Below are 20,850 nucleotides of genomic sequence, written 5' to 3'. Positions count from 1 at the left end.
GGTTAACAACTCTTAATACCTTCTTGAGAGACCGCCTACTGCCAATTACCTCCACGCCACCTATTAGATCTCATCGATTAGGCCTCCTCCGAGTTCCATCTGCCAGTCAATGCCGACTGGCAACTACGCGGAGGAGAGCCTTCTCGGTGGTAGCTCCGACCCTATGGAACGATCTCCCCATGGAGATTCGTACCCTCACCACCCTCCATACCTTCCGCACAGCCCTCAGAATCTGGCTATCCCGTCAGGCCTGGGGCTAAGACTGTAACCCGCCCGAATGGTATGAATGTTGTGTTTGAGGTTTTGAGGTTTTGAGGTTTTATTAATATTTGTAGGCCGCCCTTTTCCCTGAGGGGACTCAGGGCGGCTCACAGAAAACCAAGGGAGGGGGAATACAACATTAAGACGACAACATATAATAAAATCGACACCATACATTCAATATTCGGGCGGGGTAACGGTCCTTATCCCCAGGCCTGACGGGCGAGCCAGTTCTTCAAGGCTATGCGGAAGGCTTGGACGGTGGAGAGGGTACGAATCTCCACGGGGAGCTCGTTCCAAAGGGTCAGGGCGACTGCTGAAAAGGCCCTCCTCCTTGTAGTTGCCAGCCGACACTGGCTGGCCGATGGAATGCGGAGGAGGCCCAGTCTATGCGATCTTATAGGTCGTAGGGAGGTAATCGGCAGAAGGCGGTCTCTCAAGTATCCAGATCCACTGCCATGTAGGGCTTTATGGGTGAGTAAAAGCACCTTGAAGCGCATCTGGAGATCGACAGGTAGCCAGCGCAGCTCGCGGAGGATAGGTGTTATGCGGGTGAATCGGGGTGCACCCGCGATCACTCGCGCGGCCGCGTTCTGCACTAACTGAAGTCGCCGGATGCTCCTCAAGGGCAGCCCCATGTAGAGCACATTGCAGTATTCCAGCCTAGAGGTCACAAGGGCCCGAGTGACTGTTGTGAGAGCCTCCCGATTCAGGTAGGGTCGCAACTGGCGCACCAGGCGTACCTGGGCGAATGCCCCCCTGGTCACAGCCGCTATATGGTGGTCGAATGACAGCTGTGGATCCAGGAGGACTCCCAAGTTGCGAACCCTCTCTGAGGGGTGTAAAATTTGACCCCCCAGCCTGAGTGTTGGAATGTTGGCCAAATCTTTGGGAGGGAAACACAACAGCCACTCGGTCTTTTCTGGGTTGAGCACAAGCTTGTTAATCCTCATCCAGTCCATAACGGCCTCAAGACCCCGGCCCATCACGTCAACCGCTTCATTGATTTGGCACGGGGCGGACAGATACAATTGAGTATCGTCCGCATATTGATGGTATCTAATCCCGTGCCTGCGGATGATCTCTCCCAGCGGTTTCATGTAGATGTTGAATAGTAGGGGGGATAAGACCGAACCCTGCGGCACCCCATAATTTAGGGGCCTTGGGGACGATCTCTGCCCTCCCACTAACACCGACTGCGACCTGTCCGAGAGGTAGGAGGAGAACCACCGTAGCACGGTGCCTCCCACTCCCACCTCCCGCAGTCGTCGCAGAAGGATACCATGGTCGATGGTATCGAAAGCCGCTGAGAGGTCAAGGAGGACCAGGATGGAGGGATGTCCTTCATCTCTGGCTCTCCAAAGATCATCCATCAATGCGACCAAAGCGGTTTCTGTGCTGTAACCGGGTCTGAAGCCAGACTGGAAGGGGTCTAGGTAGTTTGCTTCCTCCAAGGACCGTTGGAGCTGAAAGGCCACCACCTTCTCAACAACCTTCCCCAGAAAGGGGAGGTTGGAGACCGGGCGATAGTTGTTAAGAACAGCTGGATCCAAGGATGGTTTCTTCAGGAGGGGTCTCACCACCGCCTCTTTCAATGAGGCGGGGAAGTTCCCCTCCCGAAGGGAGGCGGTTACAACCGCCTGGATCCAGCCTCGTGTCACCTCACTGCAGTTAGCAACCAGCCATGAGGGACACGGATCCAGAACACAGGTGGAGGAACTTACAGCTCTCATGGCCTTGTCCACATCCCCGGGGATAACGTCCTGAAACTCAACCCAGAGCTGTTCTACTTGGTCCCCCTGTGCCTCGGCTGGAACTGCGGGTGTGGAGTCCAAGTCCGACCGAAACCGAGCAATTTTGTCCGCTAAGAATTGGGCATATTCTTCCGCTCTGCCCTGCAGGGGTTCCCCCGTCTCCCTTTTGTTTAATAGGGAGCGGGTTATCCTGAACAGGGCGGCTGGACGGGACTCAGCGGATGCAACCAGGGAGGCTACGTGTGATCTTTTAGCTGCCCTAAGTGCCCTAGTATATTCCCTGGTGCAGGTGGTTACCATTGCTCGGTTCGATTCGGACTTATCGGACCTCCAACGGTGCTCTAGGCATCTCCTCCGGCGCTTCATTTCCCGGAGCTCCTCGGTGAACCAAGGAGGCCTCCGGGATCCGCCGCCTCGGAGGGGCCGCAGTGGCGCAATCCGGTCGAGGGCCTCTGACGCTGCCGAGTGCCACGCAGCAGCCAGAGTCTCCACCGGACTGTGGGCGAAAGTGTCAGGAATAACCCCAAGCTCTGTCTGGAACCTTGATGGCTCCATAAGACGCCTGGGGCGGAACCACCTGGTCGGTTCCTCCTCCCTACAGTGGGGGTTTGGCCTCCGGAAGTCGAGCCTCAGCAGGCAATGGTCTGACCACGACAGGGGTATGATGTCACTCCCCCTCAGACCAAGATCATAAATCCACTGCTCCGAGAGAAATACAAGGTCAAGCATGTGTCCCGCTGTATGGGTTGGGCCTCGAATTACTTGGGTCAAGCCCATGGCTGTCATGGAAGCCATGAACTCCCTCGTCCCGTCAGAGTTTTCACCGAGCGATGGCAAATTAAAGTCCCCCAGGACCATCAGCCTAGGGAACTCAATCGCCAGCTCGGCTACCGACTCGAGGAGCGAGGGGAGGGCTGCTGCAACGCTGTTGGGAGGCAGGTACGTTAGCAGCAAACCCACTTGACCCTTGAGGTCCAACTTTAGCAGCAAAGACTCACACCCGACAATCTCCGGAGCAGGGACCCTGCGAGGAACTAACGACTCCCGGATAACAGCGGCCACACCCCCACCCCTTCTCTGGGCTCTCGGCTGATGCAGCACCTGAAATCCCTCTGGGCACAGCTCTACAAGGGGGACTCCTCCCTCTGGGCCCAGCCAGGTTTCAGTAATACATGCCAGGTCTGCCCTCTCGTCTATAATTAAGTCCCGGACGAGAGGAGCTTTATGGACAACAGACCTGGCATTTAGCGACAACAGTGTTTTTAATTATGTATTGTCTTTATGTTAAAAGTTTGTCTCCCCCTCCCTTTTGGGTTGTGAGCCGCCCTGAGTCCCCCCAGGGAAAAGGGCGGCATACAAATAAACTTCTATACTTCTATACTTCTGTAATTCACTGATCGCAATTCAAAGTGTTGTGGTTATTAAGACCAGGCACAGTCTTGAAGGAACCCAGTTTCTAACAGCATCCACTTGTGTTCTGAAAGCTTCTTCAGAGGTTGTGTGTTAACCTCCACTACACAATTTGTGTTCAATAAGGAGTAGTTCTTTCAGAAACATTTCGTTGGCATGGAGAGTACCAACTCTCAACCTACCCCATTATCATTTTTTTAAAAAAATCTTCCACATATTGTAATCAATGAATGCCTTGACTTTTAAATGCATTTAAAAGCTTTTTGTTCCCATAGCAGCTGGTGTGGTTTTAGAGTTGCAGCTACTTGGTTTCAACGTGTCTTCTATTGGATTCACATGTATGTGTATCCATTAATAAACACATGGATGCATGCATACCTGTAGCATGTATTTTTGGAGTATAAGATGCACCTTTTTCCCTCAAAAAAGTGGCTGAAAATCTGGGTGCATCTTATACACTGAATACAGCATTTTTTGCCTCCTGAAACACAGCCCCTTTCACCAAAATGGCTGTGCATAGCCTTTAGGAGGCTTTCAGAGTGCTCCTGGGGATGGGGAGGGCAGAAATGAGCAAAAAACAGGTCATTTTTTTGCTCAATTTCCCCCTCAGGCTCCAGGAGCACTCTATAAACCTCCTAAAGGCTATGCATACATTTATTTTGACAAAAAACGGGCCTGTTTTCATGAAAAATTGCTCATTTTTTGCCCCTCCACCCCTCCCGGAGCAGTCTACAAGCCTCCTAAAGGCTATTCATGACCACTTTTTTTTGAAAAAAAATGGCCCTGTTTTGCGGTCAAAATGACCACAACTCAAATTCAAATGCCGCTATAGGAAACACCAAATAACTGATGCAAACATGATGCTCCATACACTCTTATTGGCGGGAAAACAATTTACAACTGGAACAGTCCATTTCTAAAAATAGGGGTGTTCTAAACCTTTTGGAAAACTGTTGCGGTCACGTGTTTATGTGTTAAAAGACAGGGATGTGCAGTTAGGAGAGGCAGGGGAGATGAGCCTCACCAGTGTCATGAGGAAAAGAAAAGAATAATTAAAAGGAAAAAGGCTAAGGTAGTTGCTGACAGAGTCACAGTGGATGACTCTGCTTAGTGCTTAACTGCAGTGGGAGGCGAGAGAACTAGGGGGCTTCCTTTACTCTAGCTTTATGATCACTTGAGCAGAGTTAAGCAAGGGTTAAAAGGCAAAAAATTCCTTATGTAAAGGAGGCACGTGTTCTCTCACTTCCTGTAGAGGGCATTTTTAGAGGCTTTTTAGAGTTCTCTGGGAGCCACTAGCTCAGTCTGACTCAGAGCTCTGGCCTTTCTCTTTTTACATTTTTTTTTCTTTTCATGAGGGCAGGCAAAAGCAGAGTTGAAATCCTCTCTGAAACAGCTGGAAAAGGTGCGTGTGTGGGGGGAGGGGGGAGGAATTCAAAGAGAAATGTTGCAGAGCCACATTTCCTTTTCAAACACACACACACACACACACACAGAGAGAGAGAGAGAGAGAGAGAGAGAGAGAGCTGGATAAAAGTATATAAGACCAGCTTCACTTATTACAAGTTTGAAAAGGCAACGTGGCTTCACCTGCAATCAAAGGCTCTGATCGGAAGGCAGCAGGGGAAGGCGGGGTATGGCAGAGGACCTGCTTTCAAGCCATTGGAAAATATATCCAATCCAACTTCTGTGTTTGTGTTTGTTTGAGAGTGAGTGAGTGAGAGAGGCATCCAACTTCTCTGTGTGCGTGTGTCTGTTTGAGAGAGGGGGGAGGGAGGGAGAGAGGGAGGAAGGAGGGGAGGGAGAAGAAAAAGAATGGGAAAATTTATTTTGCAAGGGGGAAAAATGCTGTCGCTTTAAATCGGAACTGAGCATGCCTGGCTGTGGAATTCTGGGAGTTGAAGTCCACAAGTCTAAAAAAATTGCTGCCTCACCAGCCATAAAGCTCACCACACGTCACTGTTAAAAGATATTTATAAAAAAAAATACCTGTCATCCATACATCATAAATCCCCTTTTAAAGTAAGCAGCAATGAACGAATTGCATTAAATGAGTGAGAAATATCAAACCACAGAAAGATATCAGGGAAGGCAGCATTTAAAATATAAAAAAATCAGTAAATGCCCAATTTGTTCATGTAATAGTAAATAAACTGTTAATTGAAAACCTTGTCATAACCTGTTTCCTTGTTTTGCCTAGCTTGAGCCAATATATAATAGCTTTAACTAGCTTTCACTCTATTGAATTAGTAGGATGTGTTTAAAGAAATGCTAATTAGTCAAGCTTTTAGGAGGACATCTGAAAGAACATACATTGGACAGCCGGATCTGCGTATAGAGGAAGGTGTTTATGTACATCAATTTTATTAACACATTCCTAAATACCGTCAAGAAAAATGTGGCAACAAAAATAAATAGCCAAACCATTCCACCCACGTGGTCTCATCTTTCCTCTGATTATTTATACATTGAATTCGTATGTGTTCAATAGATCCATATGTTCAGTCCATAAAATCATCAGATATTTTGTCTGAAGAACAGTGGATGAAGTATAGAATACAAGCACAGTAAGGAAAAACACATAACCACTGAAATCCGCAAAATAACATTTCTACTCTGTAGACCCTGAGTCTCAAAACAGCTAAATATTAGCCCTTTTGCTCAGAAAATGGACATGTTTCTCTTCCACACTGAGAAATAACAAGGTTAACCCAGAAAAGAGATTTCAGCACAGCCAGTGGTGTCTACAATATGCCAGCCAGAGTACATAGCTTAAACATAATTTGTACTTGATGCATAAAGTATCCCAGTGCCATAATTTTCGGTGTGTCATAATTTGTGTTATACCAGCACCTGAATCTGCAGGACAGAAACAAAACATGCATTTTAATGGACCACAGCTCTTCATCACTCTAAGAGAAGTTCAAATTTTCTTGATGTTCCTTGCAGGAATAATCAAGATGCCCGTAACTCATACAGCTTTGAGAACTGAGTAACTAGCTAACCACTAGTTTGCAAGAACAGGAGGGAGCATTTAGACGAAGAAACCCAAATTCATTGGTAGCCACACATTGCAATGAAGCAGGACATACATTCAATTTCAAAGGTTCTAATATTGTTGGCCGAGCAGGGAGAAAAACAGCCAGGGAAATGATTGGAGCCTGGGAAATGGGCCCCTTGTCAGTCAACAGGGAATGCTGATTTACTACCAGCTGATGAGGAATTTAAAAGCCAAGAGGCAGGACAACACAAGGAAACAACAATCAATGACTTCATAGCCATCCTTTAATACCCCAATTAACAACTAAAAGTCACACACAACCAAGGACCACATGAATACTAATAGAAAATCCCAGTGCACAAATTCTGTAAAGAGAAAAGTTCCCTGAGGATGGGATCCAGCACAAGCCTGAAAGCAGGTTTTTCTTCTTCTAGATGTTGGGCTATTAGCCACCAAAGAAAAGATCATGGTTTCCATCAGTGGTAGGTTTCAAAAATTTTAGAACTTCTTCTGTAGGTGTGACCTGCTTTGTGGGAGTGACTTGCCTGCCATGTGACCAGGTGGGAGTGACTTGCCTGCCATGTGACTGGGTGGGCGTGGCCAACTTGTAAAATGTGGTGAAACTCACTTAACAATGCTCTTGCTTAGCAACCAAAATGTTGGCTCAGAAACTCTGGCATTTGAAGCATGCAAGTCTTAAAGCTGTCAAGTTACAAGTCCCTTGCACCCCTAGCCCTTTAGGGAAAAAAACCCAGGGGTGTTCAAACTTGACAGCTTTAAGACTTGTGGACTTCAACTCCCAGAATTCCTCCTCTCGCTCTTCATCTTGATGCTGTGCGGACGGGCGGTGGGCGGGAGCTGGAACCGGTTCTAAACGGCACTGTAGATTTGTGGAATCTCTTCTATAGAAGAGGTTAGAACTGGCAGGAATCCACCTCTGGTTTCCATTGTATTTTGACCTTTAAAATCTTCCAAATTTATGCATGTATTTGTATCCAAAACATTTTGACTTTTTTCATCTCTCTCCCCGCCATCCCCTGATAAAGCATCTCTTCATGTGGTTCCTATTTTCAGCAAAAATGCAAACTGTTCTATGCCTTGTAGATAATTTATCTGCAGACAAAGACCAATGATACATCATCTTTAAAAAAAAAAAATCAGGTTAGAACATAATGCAAATCTCGCTCCTCTCATCCACATATTTTTTCCTTTGGTCCCTTTATATATTATAATCCTTTTTTTTAGCCCATTTTATCATACATTCTTCCGCTTGTTCTTCTTCTGTCTCGTATTTCAGGAAAAGAGGAATGGACATTTGCTCCTAAAAGTGCAGAACTCATTGGAATGAAATGCATAGGTTTCCTACAACTTTGTTCCCTATCCAGCTTGTTGCTATAGTTACTATTAGGGCTTGCTAGCAACAGTAATCAAACATAACTCCTTCCCGCATCTTGGGAACAACAAGAGATTTAATGTAGAAGTTGGCTTTAGAACATGTTTTTAAGATCTCCTTAGACTGAAATCTGTTAGGGAAGTTTACTAACCAAAATGAAGAATGCAAGACATAATGGCAATTGCATTCTTCAGTCTTTGGAATGGCCATTGGTGAGCTTCTTGTATGCCTGAAATATTGCCCAGGTCAAATATCGCAAATGTGGAGTTAGCAATAGCAATAGCAATAGCAGTTAGACTTATATACCGCTTCATAGGGCTTTCAGCCCTCTCTAAGCGGTTTACAGAGTCAGCATATTGCCCCCAACAACAATCCGGGTCCTCATTTTACCCACTTTGGAAGGATGGAAGGCTGAGTCAACCGTGAGCTGGTGAGATTTGAACAGCCGAACTGCAGAACTGCAGTCAGTTGAAGTAGCCTGCAGTGCTGCATTTAACCACTGCGCCACCTCGGCTCTTTTTGTTGTTATTGGTGCTTTCTGAGCTTACCTGTTTTCTTGCAGATATTTCATTACCCAACTAGATAACATCATCAGTGCTAGATGGGGTGGCTTGCCAGAGTATATAAACAGAGAACAAAGTCCATTATCTTCTGATACTGATGATGTTACCCAGTTGGGTAACGAAAATGTCTGCGAGAAAACAAGCAAGCTCAGAGAGCACCAAACACAACACAGTTTAAACTTCCCTACTATTAGTTATCGCAAATGTCTGACAAATTTAAATGACATGTGCAATGCTCAAGGCATGTTATATATTGGAGTGAGAATGTGAACAATTAGACAGAGCAAAACACACATTTTCATTTCCAGAATTGTATTTGTCTACAACTGAAAATGGCTGTCACCACTACTGTATGGTATAATTAGCTCAATATGGATTTTGAAACAAAATGTACAGCATTTAAATTGGAGCAATGTGTAAAAATTGACACCAGGTGCAACCTTATATTTAGCAACTTCTCTTCTCTTCCCTCTCCTCCCCTCCCCTCCCCTCCCCTCCTCTCCTTCTCTTTGGGTAAGTCGTGTTCTGACTTAACCTGCTTCATTAAAAGCAGCATTTGTCATATCATGAATATTGGTGAAGACCACAGTGACTTCAAAGATGACATGATATAATCACTCAAATAATGTAAATGATGTCATTTCCACAAGTTCCATCATACAGGATGTCATTTGCATCAATGGTGTATTAACAACATGATATGTGGGATAGCTCATCCCTCTTGCCCTTCATAAGACACTCACTGATGCTATGATTTTTTGGAAAATAAGTTTAAAACCTTTTGAAACCTTTTCTTGATTTCTCTTGCAATATCACTACACTTCTTTGAATTATTATTTTTTTAATCCATGGAGAAGCTCAACATTTGCTCTGACTTTTGCTTTCGGAAAATGAACAGAACTTTTCTCCATAACACGATTGCCATTCTAACTTTGAAAAAAGAGAAGTTATCAAAGCAAACTAATTTTGAGGCTTAAAAAGAAAATCACTGAGTTCATTTCCACGTAATAAAGCACCTCCCAAAAATGATTGGTGTCAATGAAGACACTTGGGTGATGGAATTTGTGGGGGAGGGGGTCATAAAAAGAGCCGAGGTGGCGCAGTGGTTAAATGCAGCACTGTAGGCTACTTCAGCTGACTGCAGTTCTGCAGTTCGGCTGTTCAAATCTCACCGGCTCAAGGTTGACTCAGACTTCCATCCTTCCGAGGTGGGTAAAATGAGGACCCGGATTGTTGTTGGGGGCAATATGCTGACTCTGTAAACCGCTTAGAGAGGGCTGAAAGCCATATGAAGCGGTATACAAGTCTAACTGCTATTGCTATTGCTAATGAAATTGTAAGCCAGCCTTTATCTTACAACTCTTCTTTTTTTCTCTTTATGAAAATGTATTTGAGGAGACACAAAATAGATTTGAAAATGTGTGTAGAAAAGTTAGACCACATGGCTTGACATCGACATTTCTTTTCAATAATACGGAATGCATAGAAAGCAAATATCCTTAGAAAGCTTTAACACACAAACACACACACACACACACCATAAAATCTTTGCATATTTCTAAACAGACCACTGTTAACCTGAGCTATATAGTCCCCTTAAAATCTGTGAGCGTTCTCCATCCGTGATTCTTTTTCTTTTGTCATAATTGTCTTCCCGCAGATTCACAGTGTAAAGTTGTCTTGTGATCTGCATCATTATCACATCACAGATTGTCTAGCTTTTAGTAGTTAAATGTATTTTTAAAATCTGCTATTTTCCATTAAGGTGAGAAAAAAAATTAATTCCTTTTTAATGTGTGTCTGTGTGTGTGTGTGTGTATGTGTGTGTGTGTGTGTGTGTGTGTGTGTGAGAGAGAGAGAGAGAGAGAGAGAGAGAGAGAGAGACAGACAGACAGACACTGTAATATTTGAAACTGGGAAATGCAAATTTAATACTGAACACTTTGTCATTAGCAAAATATAAGCCCTTGTTTTTTTTGAGAAATTAAGAAGAAATGATTAAGATATGATTAAAATACAGGATTCATTTTAAATGGAGAACTAAAAGCATGGCTATTAACAGAACATTACTTTCAAATCTTCTTGATTAAAGGCTACCGGTCCCATGAATGGTTTCTTAAGTCTGTTTGCCAAGTGAGCAAAAATACATTGCATAACTAGACATATTCATTTCATAAAGAAAATTGCATAAACGATAAGGATTTAACCTAATTGGTCTTTCTTAGCTTACAACTGTAAGCTGAATCGTGAGTGGGGGGAAATGTCAATTTGATTATTATCTATAAAGTAACTTGTGATGAGGAAACAATTCAAAATATTCGAGTTTAATAGACCTGTAAATGCTGCCTGTTGTATATTGAAAGAATCAAACCGGATGAGAGGTATTTCATGCATGATATAGCAGCTTTGATCTTTTTAGAAGGATTTCACATGCTATTTCTGAAAGAAGAATGGTGTCATAATTCTCCAATGCTACAGGTCTATTAAACATAAATATTCCACAGCCAAATTTATCATTTACATCCCTCCGCTCTCTCTTCTTTTTTGTCTCAGGAGCGAAACACTAACATTTGAAATATTTTGAGAACTCCTAGGTAATAAAAGTCAGGAATATTTTCAGCAAAGTCAACATGGTGTAAAGATGGACATGTGTTATATCCATGAATTGCACCATCCAGAAGACAGTCTCCTGAACTTGTTTCCTGTGATGATATTTTAATTCGAGTATATCTGATTAAGTTTTTTATGCGTCTTCAGAACTGTTTAAATCAGAATTTAGTGGGTTTCTTCACTGTTGCTTTGTCTCAGAGTGCATCAAGATTTTCACCAACAAATTCAGTAAGTTTGCTATTGCTGTACTCGTGGGTAAATCTAACCTTCCATCAGATCAGAGAACTAACTGTATTTCTTAAGAGATTTCAAAGACAAATGACAACACCTGTACGAATGTGACATGGTGACTTAAGCCATCTATCTTATGTATTTGTTGCACTGAAAATATAAAATGATGAAAGTTCTAGTACATGTCTCCTCCTCCTCCTTCTTCTATCTTCTATCTTCTTGAACCATGGTGACACAGTGGTTAGAGTGCAGTACTGCAGGCTGCTTCTGCTGACTGCTGGTTGCCTGCAATTTGGCAGTTCAAATCTCAGCAGGCTCAAGGTTGACTCGGCCTTCCATCCTTCCAAGATGGGTAAAATGAGGATGCCAATTGTTGGGGGAAATCTGCTGACTCTATAAACTGCTTAGAGAGGGTTGTAAAAGCACTGTGAAGCAGTGCTATTGATCTTTCTTCTTCCTTCTTCCTTCTTCCTTCTTCCTTCTTCCTTCTTCCTTCTTCCTTCTTCCTTCTTCCTTCTTCCTTCTTCCTTCTTCCTTCTTCCTTCTTCCTTCTTCCTTCTTCCTTCTTTCTTCTTTCTCCTCCTCCTCTTTCTCCTCCTTAGATAATTATTCAATAAAACAACAGAAATAATAAAAAATATGCAATGCTTAATTTTGCTTTTGTTCATTTCTTATTCATTCAGTAGGTCTTGCTGTAGAAAAGTGGGGATTGGACTCTTGTGTTAATTTTTTGGGGGAGTTCTATTATTTCTTGGTTCAACTATCAAAATGACTTATTCCATCTGCATAGTTGCTAATCAAAAGTGTAGCATACCTTCTTTGCATTCATAGAAGATGGCATTATTAAAAACCCTGTTACAGAAAAACACTTTCCTCAGTTCCAAGTGGCAGAAGTATAATGTCATGATCACAAATACCAAAGTATGCTATTAAATAGGTACTGTATCATTCCTGAAACATCTCTGAATCCACTGTTACAAATAATAAGTACATCTTTCTCTTATTTTGTCTCCCAGCAACAGGCAAAGAATTTTTTTGTTAAGAACAGCAAACATAAGCTAAGAATTGGCAACTTGTGGAGATGACCTTGGAGAAGAAATTTAGAGTGGGAACAGAATAGAATAACAGAGTTGGAGGTGACTTTGGAGGTCTTCTATTCCCACCCCCTGCTATAGCATGAGAGCCTACACCATTTCAGACAAGTGGCTGTCCAGTTTCTTCTTAAAAGCCTCCAATGATGGAGCACCTACAACTTCTGAAGGAAGCCGTTCCTCTGATTAATTGTTCTCACTGGTAGGAAATTCCTCCTTAGTTCTAGGTTGCTTTTCTCTTTGATTAGTTTCCACCCATTGGGTGGAAGACCGCCTGCTGCCAATTACCTCCCAAAGACCCATTAGATCGCACAGGGTCGGCCTCCTCTGGGTCCCATCTACCAGCCAATGCCATCTGGCTATGACCCGGGGGAGGGCCTTCTCTGTGGCAGCTCCGGCCCTTTGGAACGAACTCCCCACGGAGATTCAGACCCTCACCTCTCTCCCGGCCTTCCAAAAAGCCGTTAAAACCTGGCTGTGTTGGCAGGCCTGGGATCGATGAGTCCTCTTCCCCTCTCGACAGGTATGGTTGTTGGTTATTTTAAATGCGTGTTTTGTATTGTATGTTTCCCTTCCCCGTTTGAGTTGTTTGCCGCCCTGAGTCCCTGCAAAGGGAATAGGGCGGCATATAAATAAAACAAAACTTAAACTTAAACTTCTTGTCTTACTTCCTGTGCTTTGGAAAACAGATTGACCTCCTCTTGTTTATGGCAGTGTCTCAAATTTTGGAACACTATTATGTCACTTTTTTTTTCTTTTCACTAGCATCCGAAAGACAGAAGTGACATCTATAAAGTTTAGAAGAGGTGCACACTGTTTGTTACAGTATACAGTATACAAAGGTGAGAAGAGAAGACACTCACAGATATTCACAATTGATATACATTCTTAAGGTAGAAATGATCAGGAAATAGACTCCATAGGAAGACTAAAAGTGAACTTTGTTGAGATAGGCTATAATAGAATCTTGGAAGATGATCAACATCGTCGCTTTTCTTCCTCTTGTGCCTGAGGGATGATGTATGTGTCTACTCGCAAAGCATCCCTGCCCTGCTCTCAAGGTGCCATAGGCAGGGGGGATGGGAAAACAGTTTTTGCAGCTGGGGTGAGGCAGCACGTCAGTCAAAACAAAAGCACATTCCAGCCATATATCTCTCAAGGCCATCTCTGTGGTTACCCACAGTGGCCGGAGGAGAGTGATCTCTACAACCCGCGAAATTGCTTTGTTGGAGAATGTGACTGATGACACCTTGGGGGGAAGGGGGAAAAGGGTCAGAGCTGGAACATAAATTATGTGGGGTTAGAGTTGGCTTGGTCTTGGAATGTGCCGACAGAAAGCGCTTAATAAATAACTGGATTTCTTTTGAAGCTTGGCTCGAGGCTCATGATTTAATTAGGGCATTGGTCAGAACCCTGACAGCAAACCAACTCACTCAAAACTAATCAAAATAACCAGGACTCCTGAGCCCCGGGCTCGCCAGTTGCTCCCTGATGCCTGGGGTGAATGGAGAGAAACTCAGTCCACCATGACAGAGGGCGGACTATCCAAAGACAATCTGCTCCAGGTGACCCAGAAAGAGGCAGAACTTGCCTCCACCCAGTGTCTCCCAGCGCCCAGCAGCCCAATCAGAACTCTGACAGTATGCTTCTTCCGCAGCTGGTATCTCCATAACAATCTCTGGATACCTTATTCAAGGTCATTTTTCTGGCCCTTTGTACAGCTGAAGCAAAGGTTCAGTTAGATGAGATTCTCCTTGGATTGAAGGATTTGCCTTTGAGCCCTTTGAAGCCTTATCAAAACGTTACTGCCAGAGGAATAACAATTATATGTGGCAAATAAATAAAGGTCTTTTCTACCCTAGAGATTTATCATAGCATCACCCAACCATTGCTGTGCTGATATAAAGGCAGACTTCATTAGCGATGTAGCGATTAGGGATGGCTGGATGATGCCGTAAATCAACATTGTGGAAATCACCAAAGTCTCCTTCAGGTTAACCTGAACTCTTGGTGACTTCAGAAAGAGGTCAGTGAAGTTATCTTGGAAGTTATCTTTTCCCATATCTCCTTTCAGGACATTTTTCAATATCTTCAGTCTTGGAATTTTCAATAGGAACTCCATCCAATTATTAACTTTACGTGACCTTCTTAACTTCTAGGCTAAGAGTTCTGATATGTACCATGGTTGTGTGTGTGTGTCTATAAAAAAATCACATGTTTCCTTTGTTTAGCAATAGCACTTAGACTTACATATCACTTCATAGTAGCTTTACATCACTATGGGTTTTTTAAAAATCAGCATATTGTCTGTCCCAACCACCTGAGTCTCATTTTACTCACCTTGGAAGGATGGAAGGCTGAGTTAACCTTGAACCAATGAGAATGAAACTGCTGACAGTCAGCAAAATTACCCTGCAATACTGCATTCTAACCATTGTGCCACCACGCCTCAAGCTGCCTTGAACATTTCTGAGTTGAAAGTCAGGTAAATCTAATAAATAAATAGCAATAGCAATAGCAGTTAGACTTATATACCGCTTCATAGGGCTTTCAGCCCTCTCTAAGCAGTTTACAGAGTCAGCATATTGTCCCCAACAACAATCTGGGTCCTCATTTTACCCACCTCGGAAGGATGGAAGGCTGAGTCAACCCTGAGCCGGTGAGATTTGAACCGCTGAACTGCAGAACTGCAGTCAGCTGAAGTAGCCTGCAGTGCTGCATTTAACCACTGCGCCACCTCAGCTCTTATTGCTTCTTTGATGCATTTATAAAGGTAAAGGTTGCCCTTGTACATACGTGCTAGTCATTTCCAACTCTAGGGAGTGGTGCACATCTCCATTTCAAAGCCAAAGAGCCAGCATTCTCCGCGGTCATGTGGCTGGCATGACTAAACACCAAAGCTGCACGGAACGCTGTTCCCTTCCCACCAAAGGTGGTTCCTATTTTTCTACTTGCATTTTTTACATGCTTTTAAACTGCTAGGTTGGCAGAAGCTGGGGCAAGTCACAGGAGCTCACTCTGTTATGCAGCATTAGGGATTTGAACCGCTGAACTGCCAACCTTCTGGTATACAAGCTCAATGTCTTAACCACTGAGCCACCATGTCCCTATTATACCATTTCCTTTATGGAGGTGCTCAAGAAGGCTTAACTAAAATGAATCCCTGGTATATATTTCTCTATAATTATAAGATAGCCTGGGCTGAGAGAGTGACTGCATCATACCCCAAGAAGCTTCCATGACTGACAGCTCTACTCAGTTCTCCCTAGTGCCAGTTAAGTACCTTAACTAGAGGTGATATTCTACTGGTTCAGACCGATTTGCCCGGACAGGTAGTGAAACTTTTGGGTGGGTGGTTCAATTTCATCCTATTTAGGGATGTTTTTTGAGCAAACCACATGCGCAGAAGACCAGGCACAAGCATGGATGCGCGCATGCACACATTTGCGCTCTACTTGGGGCTGCCCCTGAAAAGTGTTCAGAGACTATAATTAGTCCAGAATGCAGCTGTGCGAGCGATATTGGGTGTACCAAGGTACACCCATACTACACCTATCCTCCGCGACCTGCACTGGCTTCCCATTGGTCTCCGAGCACGATTCAAGCTGCTGGTTATCACCTTTAAAGCCCTACATGGCCTACCGGATACCTGCGAGACCGTCTTCTGCCACATACCTCCATTAGACCAATAAGATCGCACAGGATGGGCCTTCTCCGGGTGCCTTCAGCGGGACAATGCCGTCTGGCGATGCCTAGAAGTAGGGCCTTCTCTGTTGCCGCTCCAGCCCTATGGAATGAGCTGTCCCCAGAGATCCGGGCCCTACCCACTCTCATGGCCTTCCACAAAGCTATTAAAACCTGGCTTTTCCTGCAGGCTTGGGGCTGTTGACCTCTTGACTGAGGTCCAGCCCCCCTCTGATTGGGTGTATGTTGTGCTTCTTTTTAACTTTGTTGTGTCCTATTGTTTTTAAATTCTTTTTTAATATTTTCATTTCTGTAAGCCGCCCGGAGTCCTTCGTAGTATCTACTGTATGCCTACTTTACATTCTCCCCCCCACACCTTCGGGATTGAGTGGTCTAGAAATTCAATAAATGAAATGAAGTGAAAATCTGCCAATCACCTCCACTAGACCGATTAGATCCCACAGATTAGGCCTCCTCCGAATTCCATCCGCCGGCCAGTGCCGACTGGCGACAACCCGGAGGAGAGCCTTCTCTGTGGCTGCTCCGAACCCTCTCCACCCTCCAGGCCTTCCGCAAAGCCGTTAAAACCTGGCTGTTCCAACAGGCCTGGGGCTAAAGAGCTGTTGCCCCCGTCTCGAATGGTATGACTGTTGTGTGTTTTTAAATTATGTATTGTTATGTTTCATCTTTTATTTTTTTGTCTGTACCCCACTTCCCTGATTTGAATTGTGAGCCGCCCTGAGTCCCCTTCGGGGGAAAAGGGCGGCATATAAATATAATAAATAATAAAAATAATTGAAATGAAATGAAATTGCTAGGGAAGGTAAGTAGAAACCACCCTTGACCTTAACCGTCACAAAACCCTGGTTGCTAGGAAGGGGCAGGGAAGAACTTCATGGAAGTCACCATGTCCTTCAACATGCAAAACCGCTCCCGACATCAGCCGCCACTCTCCTTTTCTGTGAGCTAATTAAAAGTCAAGTACAGAGAGAAGACCCCCAGCTCAACATTTATAGCAGCGATGCGCTGGAAACCTTCCTGCTTTTTTAACAGCTGGCCTGGGATTCAGCAGAGCTCCTGTGTCCACAGACAATTTTCCAGAGGTCTGATGAGATGTCAGTCTTTGTCAGCTCAGAACCGAAATGGCTCTTGACATTGGGGCTTTGTCATTGATTAAATTGTCATAGTGTATTTGTAACGTTAAAGCGCTGCCTTTTGGTCACTGTCCTTCCCTTCTGTTGAAAGTGACCTTTGTGAATAATTGCATAGCCCAGATGTGTCAAAACGAGGAGCCAGCAGTCCTTCCAAGTAATAAAACTTTAGAAACTACTTGTCTCTTGTGCCCAATCTGGACTCTCTCTGTGTTTGTGTGCGAGAGGATATGTGTGTATATAGCGGGGTGTTTTTTTTAAAAAAAAATGTTGCCAATGTGTTATTAAAAATGAATGCAAGGTACACTTGTGAGCTGTTATTGATATTGATGTTTTGTTAAAGTTTTATTGGCCAGAGGCTCCTGTTCCCAACTTTATAACAAAGCCCCAGAGAGGAAGAAACAGATGTCTTAAAATTAAATTAAATAACTTGCACTAGCTTGTTCCCTTGCCCTAACGATGAGAAGCTGGAATAAAAATATTCCTGTAGCTATTGTTGTGCACTTTCTAATATGAGATAGGGTGACCCTGATGAATGGATTTATTAAGAATCCATTGGGTGCTTATAAATTGCTTTTTCTTGCTTACGAAACCGATAGGTGCGATGGGGGCTAATACTCAGAGGGACTGCCATACATTGCAAGTGGGATTTGTTTGGGTCAAAAGTTAATAATTATGCATGTTATGCATTGCTTTAATCATTTTAGAGTGTACATATTTTGCATTGTCAGAATGTGTATTTACACTGCTCTACCTGTATTTTATGTATACAGAGTTATTTGTTGTTGCGTGCTAGTCGTTCCCAACTCTAGGGGGCAGTCCTCATCTCTGTTTCAAAGCTGAAGAGCCAGCGCTGTCCGAAAACGTTTCCGTGGTCTTGTGGCCAGCATGACTAAATGCTGAAGGTGTATGGAATGCTGTTACCTTCTCACCCAAGTTGGTTCCTATTTTTCTACTTGCATTTTTACATGCTTTCTAACTGCTAGGTTGGCAGAAGCTGGGATAAGTAACAGGAGCTCACTCCATTACGCGGCACTAGGGATTCAAACCGCTGAACTGCCGACCTTCTGGTAGACAAGCTCAGTGTCCTAGCCACTGAGCCACTGTCCCCTCACATAGAATCTACTCTATGCCTACTTTACATTCCCCCCACCCCCTTTCTGAGTGAACTTCTTTTCAGGGAAGAAGTCCATATCAGTAGATGGAGGACAGAATGTCATGATGGAAGCCCAACTACCCTTTTTGCAGTTCCTGCAGCCGTTCTTCATATGTTTTAGCCTCCAGTCCCCTAATCATCTTCATTGCTCTTCTCTGTACTCATTGTAAGGTGTCCACATCTTTTTTTACATCATGGTGACCAAAACTGAGTGCAGGATTCCAAGTGTGGCCTTACCAAGGCCTTATAAAGTGGTATTAACACTTCACGTGATATTGATTCGATCCATCTGTTTATGCAGCCTAGAACTGTGTTGTCTCTTTTGGCAGCTGCTGCACACAGCTGGCTCATATTTAAGTGATTGTCCACTACGACTGCAAGATCCTTCTCAAACTTAATACTATTGAACAAGGTACCAGATATACTGTACCTGTGCATTTTGTTTTAAGCAAATTGTCTTAAGCAAATAAGATCCCCCCCCCCCACTTATTTGAATAACATTTATTCAGCAAAATTGCCTTGGTAGTTTTGTGTAATTATTCTTTTTGGCATACTGTATATAGGTCAATTTCAAAGTTGCCTTAATGGAGACCATCATGTATAGGCTGCAAAATTCCAACTGGTCATTAGATGGCAGTAAAAGGAAACATCACCCTGAGATCTGCTGCCCTCTAGTGGCTCAATCAACATTTTTTCACCTTTTTAGCCCAGATGTGTCAACCCCTCAGTAAATATGTTTGTGTTAAGCTGTGGAAAGCTGGTCAAGTATATTTTATTTTTCTAATTGCTTACCACTTTTGCTTTGAAATGAAAGCAAATATTACAGAAGAATTGGATCAGATTTTTTTTCAATAGTAACACCTATTCCCTTCCACCATCTCTTTTTCTTGTGTAGTGAATACTATAGTGAGTAAAGCATAATTCCTTAAAATAAAATAAATGCTTTCTTATTTTATTGATCCCTAGGAAGCATTGCTCAAGGCACCCCTTTTCCAAATGAAAGAGATCAAATCTTTTTCCTTCTCTCTCAATTCTTAGTCTTTGAAGAGGAATGTATTTGGGTCAAGTTTGATTGATTGATTTTTTTGCCATGGTCCTCCTCTTAGTACAATGCTTTTGATGCTAGCTAAGAAGGTAGACAATTCCATACCCTCAGAATTTCATCATTGTGAATTGAATGTTCATGAGAACTGTAATTCAGAATTCCCCAAATGTTGGTTCCGGTAGAGAGGGGGATATAGAAATAGCTGGCCATTGTAGACATATTGATTGATAGATTGATTGATTGATCAATAATTAAATCATGAGCCTTGAGAGCCAAGCTTCAAAAGAAATCCAGTTATTTATTAGGAGCAACATGTCGGCACATACTCAAGTGAAGCCAACTCTGACCTGCGTAATTTATGACCCAATTATGACCTTGTTTGCCCCCTTCCCTCAGAGTGTGTCATAAATCACATTCTCCAATGGAGTACTTTCACGGGCTGTAGAGATCACACCTCTCCTGCTGCTATGGGTGACCTGGGAGACAGCCTTGAGAAAGATATGCCTGGAATGTGCTTCTGTTTGTAGTTGCTGTGCTGCTTTGTCAGTTTCCCATCCTCCTAGCCTATGGCAACTCAAGAGCAGGTCATGGGTGCTTTGCGAGTTGACAGATTGATTATATACTATCAAGTCATTTTGAAATCTTAGCCACCACAAAGGTATATTTACTCTGTGATGATCTGTCTCTAACCTGGTCTTTTAAGTCTTCCAACCATGCCCTCATCAGCAGTATAACTGGATCTATAAAGTCTGTTATTCTGTTTTATTTGAAATAGGATAATTTGAGTCTGGTAATTTGTTCCTCAAGTAAAAAAAGAAACACCACATCATTTGTTTAATTTATTTGATGTTCCAGACAAATAGATACCTACTTGTTGTGGCCCAGCAGGAGCCGTTGGAGTTGCCACCAGACTACAACAGTGAGGGGCCCTATGAGTCGGCTCTGGAGGATGTGGAGGACCCTGGACAGGGTTCCGACTCTGAGCCGCAGAGAGGCTGGTTGGCCACCAGGAGACACCTGAGCCTTAGACCAGTGTGGAGGAGACAAGGGAGAGTGAGTCGGATGCCAGTAGTGAGTTGTTCCTGGATGCACGCCATCGAAGAGCTACTAGGCGTCAGGAACAGTTGTGCAGTTACAGGAGGTAATTGCACTCAGCTGGTGGTCATTAGGCTCCTCTCCAGACTATAAAAAGACTCCTTGTGCACACGCCCCTCTTTGCAGAAGTCAACGCAGGAATGAATGTCGGAGGACATTACTGTGAGCTTGGCAGGCTGGATTGCTGCCAAGCCTTATCTGTGTTTATTGGTGCCCAAGCTTGTCTGTGCCAGTTTGCTGCCAAGGACCTGTCTGTCTGTTAATTAAATGCCCTAACTTATCTGTGGCTTGGAGTGTGTGATGGTGTGGGACGAAGGGGGGTCAGAACACCTACTAATGTAATTATTTATAATTCTAAATAATGCTCTGGAAGATATGTCAGACAATGAGGTTTCTGTGACATTGACT

General features: G+C 43.8%; 1 long non-coding RNA gene across 2 annotated transcripts in view; it reads left to right on the top strand.

Annotated features, from left to right (window-relative positions):
- LOC148043248 (uncharacterized) overlaps window positions 1-18,564 on the top strand; it is a 50,457-nt gene extending 31,893 nt beyond the window's left edge. The window contains exons 3-4 of one of the 2 annotated variants that reach the window (XR_015698191.1): window positions 12,237-12,513; window positions 17,920-18,564. This is a non-coding gene — a long non-coding RNA (uncharacterized LOC148043248). Of the gene's footprint in view, window positions 1-12,236; window positions 12,720-17,919 lie in introns of those variants that run through there. The other variant, XR_015698190.1, reaches the window with a different exon arrangement.
- Window positions 18,565-20,850: the final 2,286 nt, after the last annotated feature.

The sequence above is a fragment of the Thamnophis sirtalis genome, unplaced genomic scaffold (assembly GCF_051295495.1).
Source record: "Thamnophis sirtalis isolate CommonGarterSnake01/CBP01778 unplaced genomic scaffold, rThaSir2_p1.2 scaffold_12, whole genome shotgun sequence".
Classification (NCBI taxonomy): Eukaryota; Metazoa; Chordata; class Lepidosauria; order Squamata; family Natricidae; genus Thamnophis; species Thamnophis sirtalis.
Note: the sequence above shows the minus strand (reverse complement) of the source record. Positions and strands in the feature narration are given on the sequence as shown.